The sequence below is a fragment of the Cryptomeria japonica genome, chromosome 4 (assembly GCF_030272615.1).
Source record: "Cryptomeria japonica chromosome 4, Sugi_1.0, whole genome shotgun sequence".
NCBI lineage: Eukaryota > Viridiplantae > Streptophyta > Pinopsida > Cupressales > Cupressaceae > Cryptomeria > Cryptomeria japonica.
This window is the reverse complement of record NC_081408.1, coordinates 77170654-77186334: the sequence shown is the minus strand read 5'-3', so window position 1 is coordinate 77186334 and position 15681 is coordinate 77170654. Positions and strand designations below refer to the sequence as shown.

At 31.1% G+C, this 15681-nt stretch overlaps 1 pseudogene; it reads right to left on the bottom strand.

The window, feature by feature from the left end:
• Positions 1–9764: 9764 nt before the first annotated feature.
• LOC131034383 (trifunctional UDP-glucose 4,6-dehydratase/UDP-4-keto-6-deoxy-D-glucose 3,5-epimerase/UDP-4-keto-L-rhamnose-reductase RHM1-like) lies at positions 9765–10877 on the bottom strand (annotated as a pseudogene).
• Positions 10878–15681: the final 4804 nt, after the last annotated feature.

Sequence of the window (15681 nt, the reverse complement as noted above, 5' to 3'; positions counted from 1 at the left end):
TTGAGCATAATGATTTTATAAAATTTGAAATAATTATATGCTTGGTTTGAGAAGACATTCCTTTGACCTTACAAGTCATGGAAGATCATCTAAAGCTCAAATTCACCTTCAACTTAAAAAGAATATGTAGTTTATGATCAACCCTTCATATATCTCATTGAACATTGATGAAGCAAGCTTCTAAAAACAAGAATCACCAATACTATGCTCTACTAAAAAGGTCATACTCCTAAAAAATTCATACGGATTGGAATCGTAATTCCAATTTTCAAGAACATTCTATTGGAAAATAAATGGATAGAAATGAAACTAAACACTCTCAATGGATTAATCATATTTAGAGGAATAGACTAGGATCAATTCTTGAAAAAATATCTCTTATCTTAAAATTAATAAATGTCAAAGCAAAGGAAAATAAAATCTAGAAATAAAAATCTTGAGACATTTAGCTAGCTTGACGTGAAAAGAACATAAAACTTTTCAACGGCTTAAGTAGGGAAATAAGGAGCTACAAAAATCACTTTTATAAAATTTCATATGAGAACCTCTCATTGAGCCTAAACCCATCAAACTTGAATGAATTGGGAGATTTAAAATTGTACGAGAAAATATAATTCTTATACTTCATTCTCTTTTTTAACACAAGTGAAGATAGTCAAATATTAATGACACATTTCATTGAGGAGATGAATTGAGATTCATTTGAAGTGAACTTAAACAAAGCCCAAAGCCCTAATGAATTCCATGTTTCCTTGTTGCTATATCATTGAAAAATAAATCGTGGTGGCTTGTATTGAAGCTCAAAGATTCAAAAGGTTCTAAAAGAACTCAATTGTATGTTTATTACATAAATCCCAAGAATTCTTCCCTTAAGTCTTTTATAGATGATTTAAAAATCTCCCTTTGTATCACTATATAAAATCCTATAAAAGTCAACAAAGGACCATCTAAAAATACATGCTCCTTTTTTTTAATCTCCTAAGAACAAAGTGGCTGAAACTTTGAAATATTCATCATTGAAGGCATCACACTAGACATAAAATAAATGATTCAATTTCTAATGGAAATAAAAATACACTATAATCAAGCTTAATATTAGCAAATCATATGATAGAGTAATTAGAGGTTATTCATGAAAATTCTAAAAAAAGTTTGCTTCTATGATAATTTGAGAGAGTTGATTTTACAATGAAATAGAATTTGAAGCTCTTTTATTTGTATTGAAGCCCAAACATTCTAAAAGGTTCTAAAAGGTTCTAAAAGGACTCAATTATATATTTATTACATAAATCCCCAGGAATCCCTTTGTAACACTATTGAATGTTTTGGCACTCTGTACCAAAGACGAGATCTCCAACCCATTTTCTTAATATCCTGCAATCAGGGCTTTCCAAAAAAGCATGTTCCTTTGAGGTGTTCTGTCAAACAGTTCAGGTCCCTTGTCTGTGCTTCCACATTTTACATATTTTTCTGCCAAACAATTTTTGGAGGCATTCCATCAAACAGTTCACGCTCCTTTTCTATGCTTCCACATTTTGCATACATGTCTGCCAGGGAAGTTTCAGCTACAACATCTCCAAATTCCTCTACCGTTTATTGTGTAATAGATCTCCATGCCCTGTTCCAAAGCTCCCATTTTCGCGCAGGCTGTGAGGATGTTGGCAGACGTTGTGGAGTTTGGCATTACGCCTGCCAATCACATTTCGTTGAAAGCTTCTAAATCCTTTTCAACAAATGGATTTTTGTGCATATCCTCTAAGCATACGGGGTAAAAGATGACAGCACAGTTGCTGCTAAGTCAGTTTGCTCCACTCCTTATTCATTCCACGGGATGACAGCCAAAAATGGACATTGGAGATCCTGGAATGGAGAGTATTCTTTCTGTGTCATTGCTGCTCAGGGATCATTGGTGTCGATTCCCTTCAATGGGGAATAAGCGACGCCCTGTTCAAATCAATGGCAACAATCTCGGCTTCTGCAAAAGCGTTCAATGAGACCGCATTTCTTTGAGGCAACTGTTAGCGTAACATTACCTGCAGTTCAAGTCTCCGTGATTTACGGATAACTGCTGATGCATGCTCCTTACAATAAGCTGTGACTTATGAAAAACTTGTGATTGCATTTGCATGATTTATGCGCTCTTTGTAATAAGCTGATTAATGCGAACAGCAAGTTAGTCTTCATAATTTCCGAAAACTTCACCATTATTTCTATGGTTACTATTGTATAAATCTGTATTTGCATATTGTAAATCATAAGATGGTTAATACAATTTCCTTTCTTAGCTGCTCTGGTTTTCATCTTCTGTGCTATTATCTGCAATTTTGTTTTTCTTCTTTTCTAGCTAGATCTTTGTGTAGATTTGTACTCTATTTGTAGGTTTAGCTAAAATTTTACATGGTATCAGAGCAAGGTTGCTAGGAAAAAAAAGCTAAACACTTTTATTTGCAGGCATTGAAGATAGAGCTGTTTAGATTGGAATAACCATTGTATTGAAGGTTTTGTTTTTGTATCTGTTTTGAGATATTTTTAAGGAGTGAATGATGTATATGTATAAGGGTTGCAGATGCAGGTATTGTGGGAGCAATCAATATGGGCATGAATGGTGTCCCCATTTCTCACATAATGCCTTTCTACTCTTTTTGGGGAATGCATCAAAATCACAAGCTGCTCCTTCTCCACCTACAAAAATAGTTGATGTACTTTCACCTTCACCTGCGAGTTTGATATAGATCTTAGCTTCTTCGAATGCTACTTCAGATTCTCTTCAGCAGGTTCATTCTTGTCCTCTTGATGAGCGAGATATCATCCTATTAGACATTTATCATTTGTTTGTTGAATCTCTCTCTGATCATGATGACAATTTTGAGGACACATTTCTTCTCTCTAATGTCGGCTCACATCAAGTTGCATCTTCTTTGGTTTGGATTCTCTTGTTTTCTCTCAACTAGTCCATGCTACTATCTTGACACATCTTGATTCATATCCGAATAAATCTCACACTCCAGTGGTCACTGTTCTAGAATCTTGTATGGTAGAGTCGCAGTTCAGCATCGGATTGGAGAGCCATGAGTATTTTTCAGAACCATTCATCTTGATTCCTTCATACATTTCACTTGAGTGAGAATTCACCAATTTGACAACTCGAGGTTTCTATCTTCCAAAAGGACGAGGCATCTTTTGTTGCAGAGGAACCTACTACATCATTCATTTTGCTACATTTTAAGTTTACATTCTTTCTCATCTTTGTGAAGGCACAAATAGCCACTTTCTGCAAGACCTTCTTTGGTTGCAAGACATTGTAGCATATTAAGTGTCATGCAGAGTTAGTGTCTATTTTGAGGGGGGGTTTTGTTTCCACTGGGTTTTCCCTCTTTCCTCTTTCCTTTCATTAGGATTCTCTCCTTAGTTAGACTTAAGGGGGGGTGTTAGCGTAACATTACTTGCAGTTCAAGTCTCCGTGATTTACGGATAGTTGTTGATGCATGCTCCTTACAATAAGTTGTGACTTATGAAAAACTTGTGATTGCATGCTATTTGCATGATTTATACACTCTTTGTAATAAGCTAACTAATGTGAACAACAAATTAGTCTTCACAATCTCTGAAAACTTCACTACCATTTCGACGGTTACTATTGTATAAATATGTATTTGCATATTGTAAATCATAAGATGGTTAATACATTTTCCTTTCTAAGTTGCTCTAGTTTTCATCTTTTGTGCTATTATTTGCAATTTTTCTTTTCTTCTTTTTAGCTAGATCTTTGTGTAGATCTATACTCTATTTGCAGGTTTAGCTAAAATTTTACAGCATCCGATCAAAAAGTTCACATGCCTTGGTTTTGCTTCCACATTTTTGAACACATGTTTACACGAACATTTCCAACTGATATCTAACAATAATCGCCATTCTATTGCACTTTCTTGGATGCCCAAACCCTATTCAGAAAGCTCCCATTTTAGCATAGGCCAGGAGAGTGATGGGAAATAAAAACTCTCCATGGGCTGCGATGGAACATATACGGACATCCACTGAAATTTGTGTGGGAGAAATTTTTGAATTTGAGTGCTAACACAATGGGAACAGATGGAAGAAGACCTTGGCAAATGAAATGGGCCCACAACTGCCACCTAAGTGGTCCAAGGCTTAGTGTGTGATGTTTAAGGCTAGTCGTAATGGATTAGTGCAGATAGCTTGTAATCCTAGATAATGGAGGATTATGGGTAGCTTCATGTGATGATGTTCCTTTAGCTTGCACATGGCCATATCACACCCTCCTGAGAGCTAGCCCAGAGCCTCTTCACTCATGGGCTCAGAATTTCCTTTGTCTCCATTTCATTTAGTCTTAAATCAAACATTAGGCAACATATTAAGTTTAGAGAATGTTAGTCAATTCTGAGTGTTAAACACTTTTAAGTCTATATAAGTGTATTTTTAGTGTGACCACATCCATTAAGCAACATATTAAGCCTAGAAAAGGCCAATCAACTCTGAGTGTTTAATACTTTTAAACCTAGAAGTGTAAGCTTAGTGTGTCTAGTTTAGGCAATTCCGTCCACTCTGTATAACATTGCACGATTAAACAACAAAGTGTACTTTGAATTGAGAAGAAATGAGGACATAATATTTTCAAATGGTTGAACTATTTGTTGGACTATTAAGAATAACTATAATAAAGTTACCTTAGTAACTTCTTGTTTTTATTTTTCTTATTACTAAATAATTAGTTTCTTTGTTGTAGATTGGTTTCTCAGGAAGATATAATAGAGAGGTTTTATAAAAGTCTTAATATAATATATCGAAAATCAAGTCTCAATAATATTATTATCATTTTATATTTAATACTATGCAAATGTATATATTTGATGATTTTTACAATATTGTTTCTTCAAGAGACTTTCATATTACTCAATAGTTCCCATAGCTAACTGTAGTCTAATTTAATAAAATATATATTTGTATAAGTATTTTCTACATTTTAAAAGAAGTGGCTTTGCACTCATTTAATATATTTTGTCACATCTCATACTCTTTTGAGAATCACACTCATTTCTAAAATAAACTATTGTATAATGTTGTTATGGAATCATGTTTCTTGGCATAAGGCAAAGGCATGCTACTCTAGTGCTATCATTTTCAATCTCACTTGCTATAGTTTAAATTTTTTACCATTCATCTATAACCATTTATCTATTACTTGCATTATGTAATCCTCTATTATGCTTTATAGAAAAAATAAAAAATAAACATAAACTTTCAAACCAAAAGAACTTTTATTAGAGGAACCACATCATAGTCTACCATAATTTATTATTCTATGTATTTAGTAAAAATACTTATATTTCAAATGTGAAATATTAGCTTATTTGATTTGTCATGTATAATATTTTTTTTATGGATTTTTTTAAACACCTTTTAAGGAAAAATAAGTAGAACTTAGATTCTTAATTAGTTGCTAGACTTGGTTTGGTTTTTTTACTTATTGACAAATCTATTTACAATTTGTATAAAATAAAGGACAGATTTATCCATTGGATCAAAGAGAACATGTATATTAAACTAATTCTGAGTGTTTTTTATTGGCAGTTGTAGGAGGGCACATGCTCTATATTTTGAGATATGTAGAATGAATTAATCTTGCATGGAAGTGTCCAAAAAAGTGGTCAACATGCATCAAATTACCTTGTGTTTAAAATTATAAGAAATATTGACATTTTATTATTCTTTGGCCTTTATTACAATAACCTACTTTTACCACTTGTTCCTACATATACAAATATAAAGACTACTAATAGAGCCTTGAAAATCGTTTGGAAAAATCAACTTTCAAGTTAGATTGTAGATGTTTCAATTCATGTTTGCATAGTTTAAATCTGAAATCAATTTGGGACTTTAGATTATTGTGTAACATCAATAATTGTATACCTTCTGATTTCATTAGTTTGCATTATGGTATTCTCAAGAGAATAATCAATTTGTTGATTCTTTTAATAATTTTCTTGAAGACTCTTGGTCTTTGGAGGAGGATTAAGTTCTTCAACTATATTGGAAGTTTCCTTAGGACTTTCATTAGTTTCAAAGGAGTTATAGGATCATCATTATCTATGTCCACTTGTACAATATGAGAGGATTTTATCATATCTTCAAATTATTCATTTAATTAGAAATACCTTGTTTGTAACACACCCTCCATAATAGGATTGTACAACCTATACCACTTTTTATGTTGGAGCATCTAAGTTCATGAGCAATCCCAAAAACAAACTTAGGTTTTATTTTTATTTCAAATTAGTTTTCTTGTGCTTCTATTGGTTCTTATAGTTGAATCGGAGAATTTCAAACTTGGATTGGTTGACTTTATTTAAATTAAAAGTATCAATAGATTTCATAGGTTTCTAAACATGATTTCATAAACTCATTTTATTTTGACACATTAATAAAATTAGAAGGTTTTAAAACGTGCTTTCACTTTAGAAGATGTTTTCACAACATTGTTGACTTTTGACAAGGTTGTCACAACCTCATTAGATCTTGATAGTACTTTCACAACCACTTCTATTTTTGAAAGAAATTATTTTGTGTGAGTTTATTTCAATTTCTAAACTTGTATCAATAATGGATAAAATTCTCTTTTTTATTTTAGAAAGAAGGTTTCTTTGAAAGTGGTGTTAAAATTTAGTTGTTGATTCAAAATTGGTCATTGGCCTTCGACAAGGTTGTCAAAACCTTATTAGCAGGAAAAACATGTTTCAAAACCTCTTGATTGAAAGTCTTGTTTAGAAAGTAGGGTTAGAGTTCTACAATAGTTTCTAAACCATCATAAACCCTCGACAAGATTGTGACAACCTTTGTTCCACACAAAGAATTTTGAGAACCTCTAAAGAAACAGATTATGAATATTTTGGTAGAATTATAAGTGGCATCATTGTAAAAAAGAATATGAAAATTACTTGAAATATATTTTTGGTGTTTTGTGCTAGTTCTAAAACCTATGTTGAACTTTCACTATGTTGTCACAACCCCATTAGATTCCTACAAGCCTATCACAATCATTGTGCAAATCGATGGAACAATTTATTCATATTGAGAGATGATAAAGTAGCATTTGTAAACATCCAAAGATATTTATTGAAGTAATTTTGTAATATTGGCTTTTTGTCTTGGTTTCAAAACCATTTTCAAAAGTTGACAAGATTATGATAATCTCTCAAACCTTTAACAAGTTCTAAAAGCTCCAAATTCCTAAAATTTAAAAGATATTTTAACTTGCATCATTATGCTCTAATCAAAAGAATTAGTTATAAAAACTAAATTATGCTCTTATATAATTGATTGTATGGAATATATAAGGGAAGCGAAATATTTCTTTTAAAAAATGATAAGATTGAGCACAAAGACTAAAAGAAGAAAAAGGGAGATTCTATTTCAATGGATAATTTTACGTAATGCATATATGATTGTTCTCCTCAAATAAATTTTAAATTAATTTCTAAATTTGAATATGTTAACAATCAATAATGTGTATATATTTTTGTTTGTTTAGTTGCTAGATTTGGTTGTCTAATTAGACTGTCGTTTATAGACCATGTCACTTCTCTTTGATCATCATAGGCAACAAAAATTTGTGGAACATTCTTCTTATCAAATTTATTTTCTCTAGTCTTATCATTTATGTAATAAAATTCATCTCATATATATACTCTAAATTACTTAATATTTGTATTGTTAACACTCCATGCTTCTTGATGATTTATTTCCAACAAAAAAGTTGTACAAGATCTATTCAAAACATGTGATATAGTATTGACAACCTCAACTCAAAGAAACAAAGGAAAATCCTTGGATTATATTATGCCTCATTCCATTTCCATTGAGGTCCTACTCTTCCTTTTAGGAATGCTATTTTCTTTTGATTAGATAAGCACATAAGAAGGCCCAAACCCTATTACAGATCAATGATTAAGGAAAAAGAGACAAGTAAAATTTCTATTGGGAATTTCTCTTTTGATTCTATGATATTCACAAAAAAATAAACTAAGCTTCTTATTGGCATATTCTCCACAAATATTTTTTGTTATTCACAAGATCTTATTCCCACTTTTAATTTCCACAAATTCTTTAATATTTTTTTATAAATAATTCATTTGTTTTCTTAATGAAACATACACAAACTTTGCATGAAAAAACATCAATGAATGTTAAGACATACCTAGCTCCTCTACTAGATGGGGGTTTAATAGGTCCACATAAATCACTATGGATAAGTTTAAGGTATTTACTTGCTATCCATTTACAGTTTCAAACATGGTGATTCTATTCCAAAATTTTAATAATGATGATATAGATCAATCTATCTAAAATACTACATTACATTACTTAAATATAAAAAATCATGCTAAAAACAACAATCCATGCTACTCCAATATACATATATATTGAATTAGAAATAAACAACAATTTATGATTTTGCAACGTGTACATAAAATACTAAATTAAAATAAAGAAAAATGCTCATTTATACAATAAATAGGAAATACACTTGTTGAAGCAAATGTTAAACACTATTAAAGATGGGAAAGTGAATGCTATATTTTTATCTAGTTTTATGACTTTTATGATTTTATGAATAACTATAGGTGAATAGAAACTAGTATACTTATCTTTAGAGGAATATAAGTAAAGCATGCTGAAAGATATCATATTTTCTCATTTTTCCACTTTAAGAATTATGATATTATTATTTTGTAACTAATATTAAATCATTCACTGCTGTGTTGCTTTTTTTGTACTTGGATTTGTGTTTCGGTCCCTGTAAAATCTGCTTTATCTTAATCAAAAACTAATATTAAATCATTATATTATGATATTGTAATTGAAATTAAGATGAGACTTATATTATTATGTTTTAATATATTCTTCTTCTTATAATTTTATATTTGTTTTAAACTATTGACAAAAGCAAAAAATTATATTAAGACTAGATTATTATTATTATATTATCATATCATTATATTTTTATTTTATATTCATTTTTATTCTTATCTACTATGTCTTTTGAAGAACTTGCAATAAGGGGATCGACATAGCACATTCTTTCCAATAGCTAAGACTAAATAAGGTGTATAAGAAAAACTAAATGTAAAAAACCGTTGAAGAAGGAGGATGACAAGCAACAAGGATGCCAAATTTCATGTTTATAATTTTTATCCACAAAAGATTTTACATCCATTCTTTGAGTGTAATATGCCTTCAACGTAACCATTATAATCATGCGATAGTATAACCATGCATAATAGAAAAAAATTAACAAATGAAAAAATACTTAAAAATCACGTCTTTTTTGATACACACTTAAAAATCACCTCCTTTTTTGATACAATAGACTTAATTCCCCTTCTAGAAGGATTTCCCTAAGCCAACATAGAATAATAAAAATCCATTTCTTTTTTTCATTCAATGGAATTCCATCTGATCACATTACAACATGGAAAAATGAATGTATTCCATCTTCTCCCATTGCAAGAAGGGAAAATGAATGTATTCCATCTTCTTGAATTGCAAGAAGGAAAAATTAAATGTCTACTAGGAATGAGGAAATCTTCTAAAACATAGAGCTTTGTTTCCTATCTAGTGGCTCCTTACTATTATAATAAGCTGAGCCTTATTCCCTAACTGGATTGAACTAAACTGAACTAAACTAAGAACAAAATTAGACTAATCTTTTTCCCTTATATATTCTTAATATAGACCTAGCTGTCTTTTTATTCAACACCATTGTTGAGAACCATTTCGATCCCATCATGCCCAGCATCATATTTCTCAGTCCCTGCCATTGTAAACGTTCTTGGATGAGGCAAAAGAGCCCCAGAAACATCACCCCACCAATCTGGGTTTCTAACATACCACTCCATTGTTTTCTGCAGCCCTTCTTCCCATTTGGTTCTCTCACACCACCCCAGATCCTTGAGCTTTTTATCATCCAAATAATACCTCTGGTCATTGAAAGGCCTATTATCTACAAACTTAATAACCCTCTGTGGATCCAATGAAAAAAGCTTACAGATATCCTTAGCTACATCTATAACCCTCCTTTCCTTCTAAGTACCAATCTTATAAACATGTCCAACTTCACCCTTATACAAAATAACCTCAAATGCCTCAGCTACATCCTCACAAAATAAATAACTTCTAACATTGGATCCATCACCATGGATGGGAAGTGACTTACCTTGCATTGCCAGAAGAATGAATTTGGGTACGAGCTTCTCTGGGAATTGATTGGGGCCATAAACATTATTCCCTCTTGTAGTAATAACAGGCAAGCCATAGGATCTCCCATAGGCCATGACAAGCATCTCAGCACCTGCCTTAGTTGCAGCATAAGGATTTGTGGGCAAAAGCTGAGAAGCCTCATGATTACCCTCAATGGCATCCTTTTCTGTTTCACCATAGACTTCATCAGTGCTGACATGAATGAATCTTTTAATCTGCCCAGTGACCTTGCATGCTTCTAGAAGGACATGAGTGCCATAGATGTTGTTCTTGGTGAACTCAAAACTGTTGCCAAATGAATTGTCCACATGGGTCTGAGCTGCAAAGTGCATGATGGTGTCAATTTTCTCTGTAATGAGAAGATAATTCACCAAGTCTGCACTGCCAATGTCTCCCTTGACAAACTTGAAATTAGGGGATGGTCTGGATGGTTTCAGGTTCTTCAGATTGGAGCAATGGTCCAGCTTGTCCAATACCACAATCCTATATTGTGGGTACATTTTCACAAGCCTGTCAGCCACATGGGAGGCTATGAAGCCTGCTGCTCCTGTGATGAGTATGTTTTGGGGAACATACTCGTTGCTTCTGCCATTATTCGCCATTGCAGAAGAGATACAACAGAGAACTCAGAGGTATATTTTAGAATGTATCCAATCCAATGCACCTTGTAGATCATCATCTCACCCCCGCTACTTATAGCATAGGGCGATGATGCACAACGAATTCTGCGTGTACAAAATGTTTTAATGGTGTCACAGGAGAAAGCCGACAAAGAAAGTAATATTACCTACGAAATTATCACATGCATGCTGTGCAATCAAACAATCCAGGACGTGCACGATGATTTTCCATGGCAAGCCGCTTTACCAAACGATGAAAATGAAAATGATGAATTCTAGTAGATATAGAAAATAGAAAATGTTGAATGCTGGTAGATATATCTAAGAGGAAGTCGCTGGATTTTTCTGTGACTTTTGTTATAGTTTTTTATTAAATACGTTTACCTTTATTTTCTATAATTAGTGTTTGCATCAATTCAGGTGTAATGGTTATTTCGATAGTGAGATTTATTTTGGGTTTTATATTTTATGTGTACGCATAGTCAAAAGTTGTCACTTTTTTTGTGTTGGTTTGTAAATTTTCTTATCTTGGTTCTGCACATCTAATATGTAGAATAAACTAAAAATATTTATTGAAATTTTTTATTTCAGTGGTAGTCTTGTATTTAACAAGGGACACAATGCTTCAAGTTCATGTCAATAGTGTTGATAGAAGAGGTGAGAAAGAGAGGAAGATAAATATATAGAGAGGGAAAGATGTCGAGAAGGGGAGTGTAAGAGGGATATGGAGAAATACAGATAGAAAGAGGGAGATAATAGGAGAGGGTAAGATGGAGAGATAGAAAGTGGGAGATAATGAGAGAGGGTAAGATGGAGAGATAGAAAGGTAAATAGATGAGACTTGAAGCATTTCTTGTAGTTTTCTATGCCACTCACTAAATTGGTTATAATCTCCAAACATGTAAAGTGTTGTTTTGTTTCAAAGAGCTTGAAGTGCATGCACATCATCCAATACAATATGCTTGACAATTAAAGTGACTTTAGGTAGTTATTAAATATATGTGTACACATGCATATATACACATATATCATGTGTATATGTATGTGCATGTATGCATTGTCATATATATAATTGTAAGTGTATACAATTTCTTTTACAGGAATCTAGGATAATTGAATAAATGTAAACAACAAGCATATAATCAAACTACATTAAATCAGGATGGTTATTGTCAATATTGGGTCATAAAAAAAAGATAGCACAAAAGTGCACTACTTATCAATTTGCAATTATTTTGAGCCATTCAATCAAGACGTAACTAAAATTAAATATGAATCAATATGTGTATCAAAACTTCAACATTAAAATCATATATATGTATATGTAAGTGTGCAGATATATGATATGTATGTGTATATATGGTATGGATATGTCATATATGATATGCATACACGTATGTACACAAAGATTCACATACATGTCGTATAAGTTTCTTACATATATATTTAAAGTTTCCCTAAAATAACTCAAATTTCTTATCAAACATATATAAGAAAATAAAACTCTCAACTGTAATTTTTCCCACTTGCAAGACTGAAGTTAATTTTTTGAGGGAGAGAAGTTATAATTTAGCATTTGAACTATCACCTAAAAATATTCCCACTTGCAAGACTGGAAGTTGTATAGTTTATGCCATTTTCCATAAAAATTTCACCCAATTTGTTATTTTACATCCCCAACTGGCAGTCATATTTGCCACGGTCCACTACTTCAAAATAGTGGAATCGATAGTAATAATTGAATAAATAATGTTGCAAAAACACGTCTGCAATGAGAAAGTTCAAATTAATAAAGGAAAGAAAATCATCTAAAATATGAAAGTCAGCTCAAATTCTAATATTTAAAATTAAAAAAAAAATAGAAAATCATAATCATATATCATCTGAATGGAAATGATGCAGATTTAACAATCATAATCATATTTCTCTTGAACGTCAATGATGTATATTTAACGAAAAAATAATTTCTCAAAATATTGAGGAAGAAGAAAGAATGGGTAATTGTAAAATCCTAACAATATGAAGAAGAAATCCCAATATCCATAGGTTAAAGATAACTTTAGACAAACATAAAGAAGAATATTCATAGCTTATTTCTTGCCACTATTACAAACCAAGGGTGGAAAGGAAAAAATATTAAAACAACCAATAGTGAAGGCAAATAAATAAAATATTCACATGCCTGAATAAACATTTCTGTGAAATTGTTGTCATATTGTGCACGAATCTTAAGTATACAATTTGTGCTCGAATAAGCACCAAAATATTCCTACTGCTGGTCTTAATATATTGTTGCACCATTGGTTATAATACAACTCTGGCTTAGACATTGCAATGAAAGTGGTTTTTAGGGAAAAATTTGTTACTCCTAACTAGGAGTAGTAAAATGAATGATGAGGCAGGCGCAAAGGCTCAACCATAGCCATAAATTTTTACATATCTAAAGAAGAATAGACATAGCCACAGTTTATTACATGCCCTTTTTACAAAGGGAATAAAAAAAAATAAAAACAAATTTATCAAATAGATATTGAAGTGGAAATTATAATTTCAAAAGATAGATATGCGAATTAGGTCTCTCGAAATATAAATGTTGACTAAGGAATATAATTTATTTCAACATAAATATGCATTAATGTGAAATCAGATGCACAAATACTAATGATCAAGCATAAAATAAAATTATTGTATTGTATACTCATTGTAGCTCTCACAATAAGCAATCTAATCAGTGGGGAAAGGTGCTCGTAGTACTATTTGATTTAATAAACAAAAGAGAATAATGTGGATTCATCAAAATAGTAGACTTAACAATATTTATTGATAGATTATTATTATTCATTATCTCTCACACATCATTGTTGTTTTGATTTTGTTTGATCTTTTTTGCATTATTTTTGATTAATTTTATCATGTCTATTTGATTTTTACACTATATGAACCAATAAAAAAGATATAAATGATTTTTTAAATTATTAAATAAAAAATAATTAAAGATTATAGAAATTATTATTAAAATTTTAATTCTATGCATTGATTGGCTAAACTAATTATACTATAAATTGAATGAATAATATTTTCCTTGATAGGAACTAATAATTGTGAACACCAACAAGTTAATACATTAATGAGAGAAACATTAAATGAATATGAACAAGAATTATGTCTTCATCTAATTTAAAAGGCCAAGGGGAAAATCAAACGACTAGTGCCATGTGTTTTTTAGTACAACAACTTGTGAAAATTCAATGCATGACAACATTGAAGAATAATTTTATCTGGAAAGGAGCTTAATAAGGAGCACAATCCCACCCACTCAAAACCAAGTAAACATAAGCATATTTGGTTTGCAAAGAATTCATTTTAATTGTGATGCTCACATTTCTCAAAAAAATTATATATTAATAAATATTAAAACATCGTCAAAAGAAAATAAAAATAAAAAAATCATAAAGAGAGTTACACTAGAAATAGAGGGGGAGGTGAGGCAATGCAATCTATATAGGGAAAAAAGTGGTAGATTTGGTTAAGGGGTCAAACGAGGAGGAGGAGGAAAACTAAGGGTGAAGGGACATAGCATGAGACCTCCATTTCAAGAAACTAATGGTTAGAACAAGATCGTGGTCCTCTATAGAATTAAAAGATATAATTAAAAAAACCATGGGAACATGGGTAAATATCAACATTACCTTTTGGCAGCAGGTTCCAGTTCTCGAAAATACAAGAATGCAACTTCTAAGCCAAGGTCCATAGTCGATTAAACCAACAAATTATATCCTTCCTTTCAAAGTAGGATATATTATCCATCACCTCCTAACTAAGAATCACCTCTAGAATAAAGGAAGTACATGGGAGATACTTCTTAGCCATACTAGAAGAACCCTTTGAGAGATTTCTTGGCAAATCTATAAATTAATTATTAGAACCCTTTGAGGGATTCCTTAGCAAATCTATAAATTAATTATTGAGTGGAGTGTTCACCAAAGCCTCAAGAATGATAGAATGATCAAAGGAAACAAGCATAGTTTTAGCAAGAGAAAGGAAAGTCCACTAAGTTGCAAGCTAGCGAACTGTTAACTAGTTGTGTTGTCTTGTTTGGAGACAATAATTTGGAAAACAGGGAGCTAGAGGCCATAGCATGAGGTAGAAGATTAAAATTTATCTATTGGTAAATGTTATTCATCGATAATTTTTTTAAAATATTATAATTCTTTTTAGATTTAGAATGCTATGTTTGTAAAAACTAATCATGGGACCACCTTCCTAAAATTTGGAAGATATGTTTTAAACTTTTCCATTATTAAAAATCCACTAAAGCCCATAGTTTTAAAAGATTCAAAAAATTGTTAGCAATGCCTCTAGAGATATTTGAGGAAGCCACCTTTCATCAAATTGCAATCTTACATAAGAAATATTACCACTTATCAAATTTATTAGTTGAATTTATCTTAATTATTTAATTTATAAAATTATTATTTCACATATTAAATCACAAGTTCATCACATATTTTGGATCGAATTTAGTTCACATTCTCTTTTAATTTAACAAAAATATCACACCTCAACAATTATATATTTATTTACAATTAAATAATAACAATAATATATTTATTTACAAAGTTTTCACTTACTACATTTTGTTAAAATTAATATCTATTCAATAATTTTACTCAATGAACAAACATATAAAGAATGAACATAACTCCATAATCCCATATAATATAGTTATTCAAAAATAAATAAAATATCACATCTAAATTATTAGTAGACAAAAATAAGACTAATA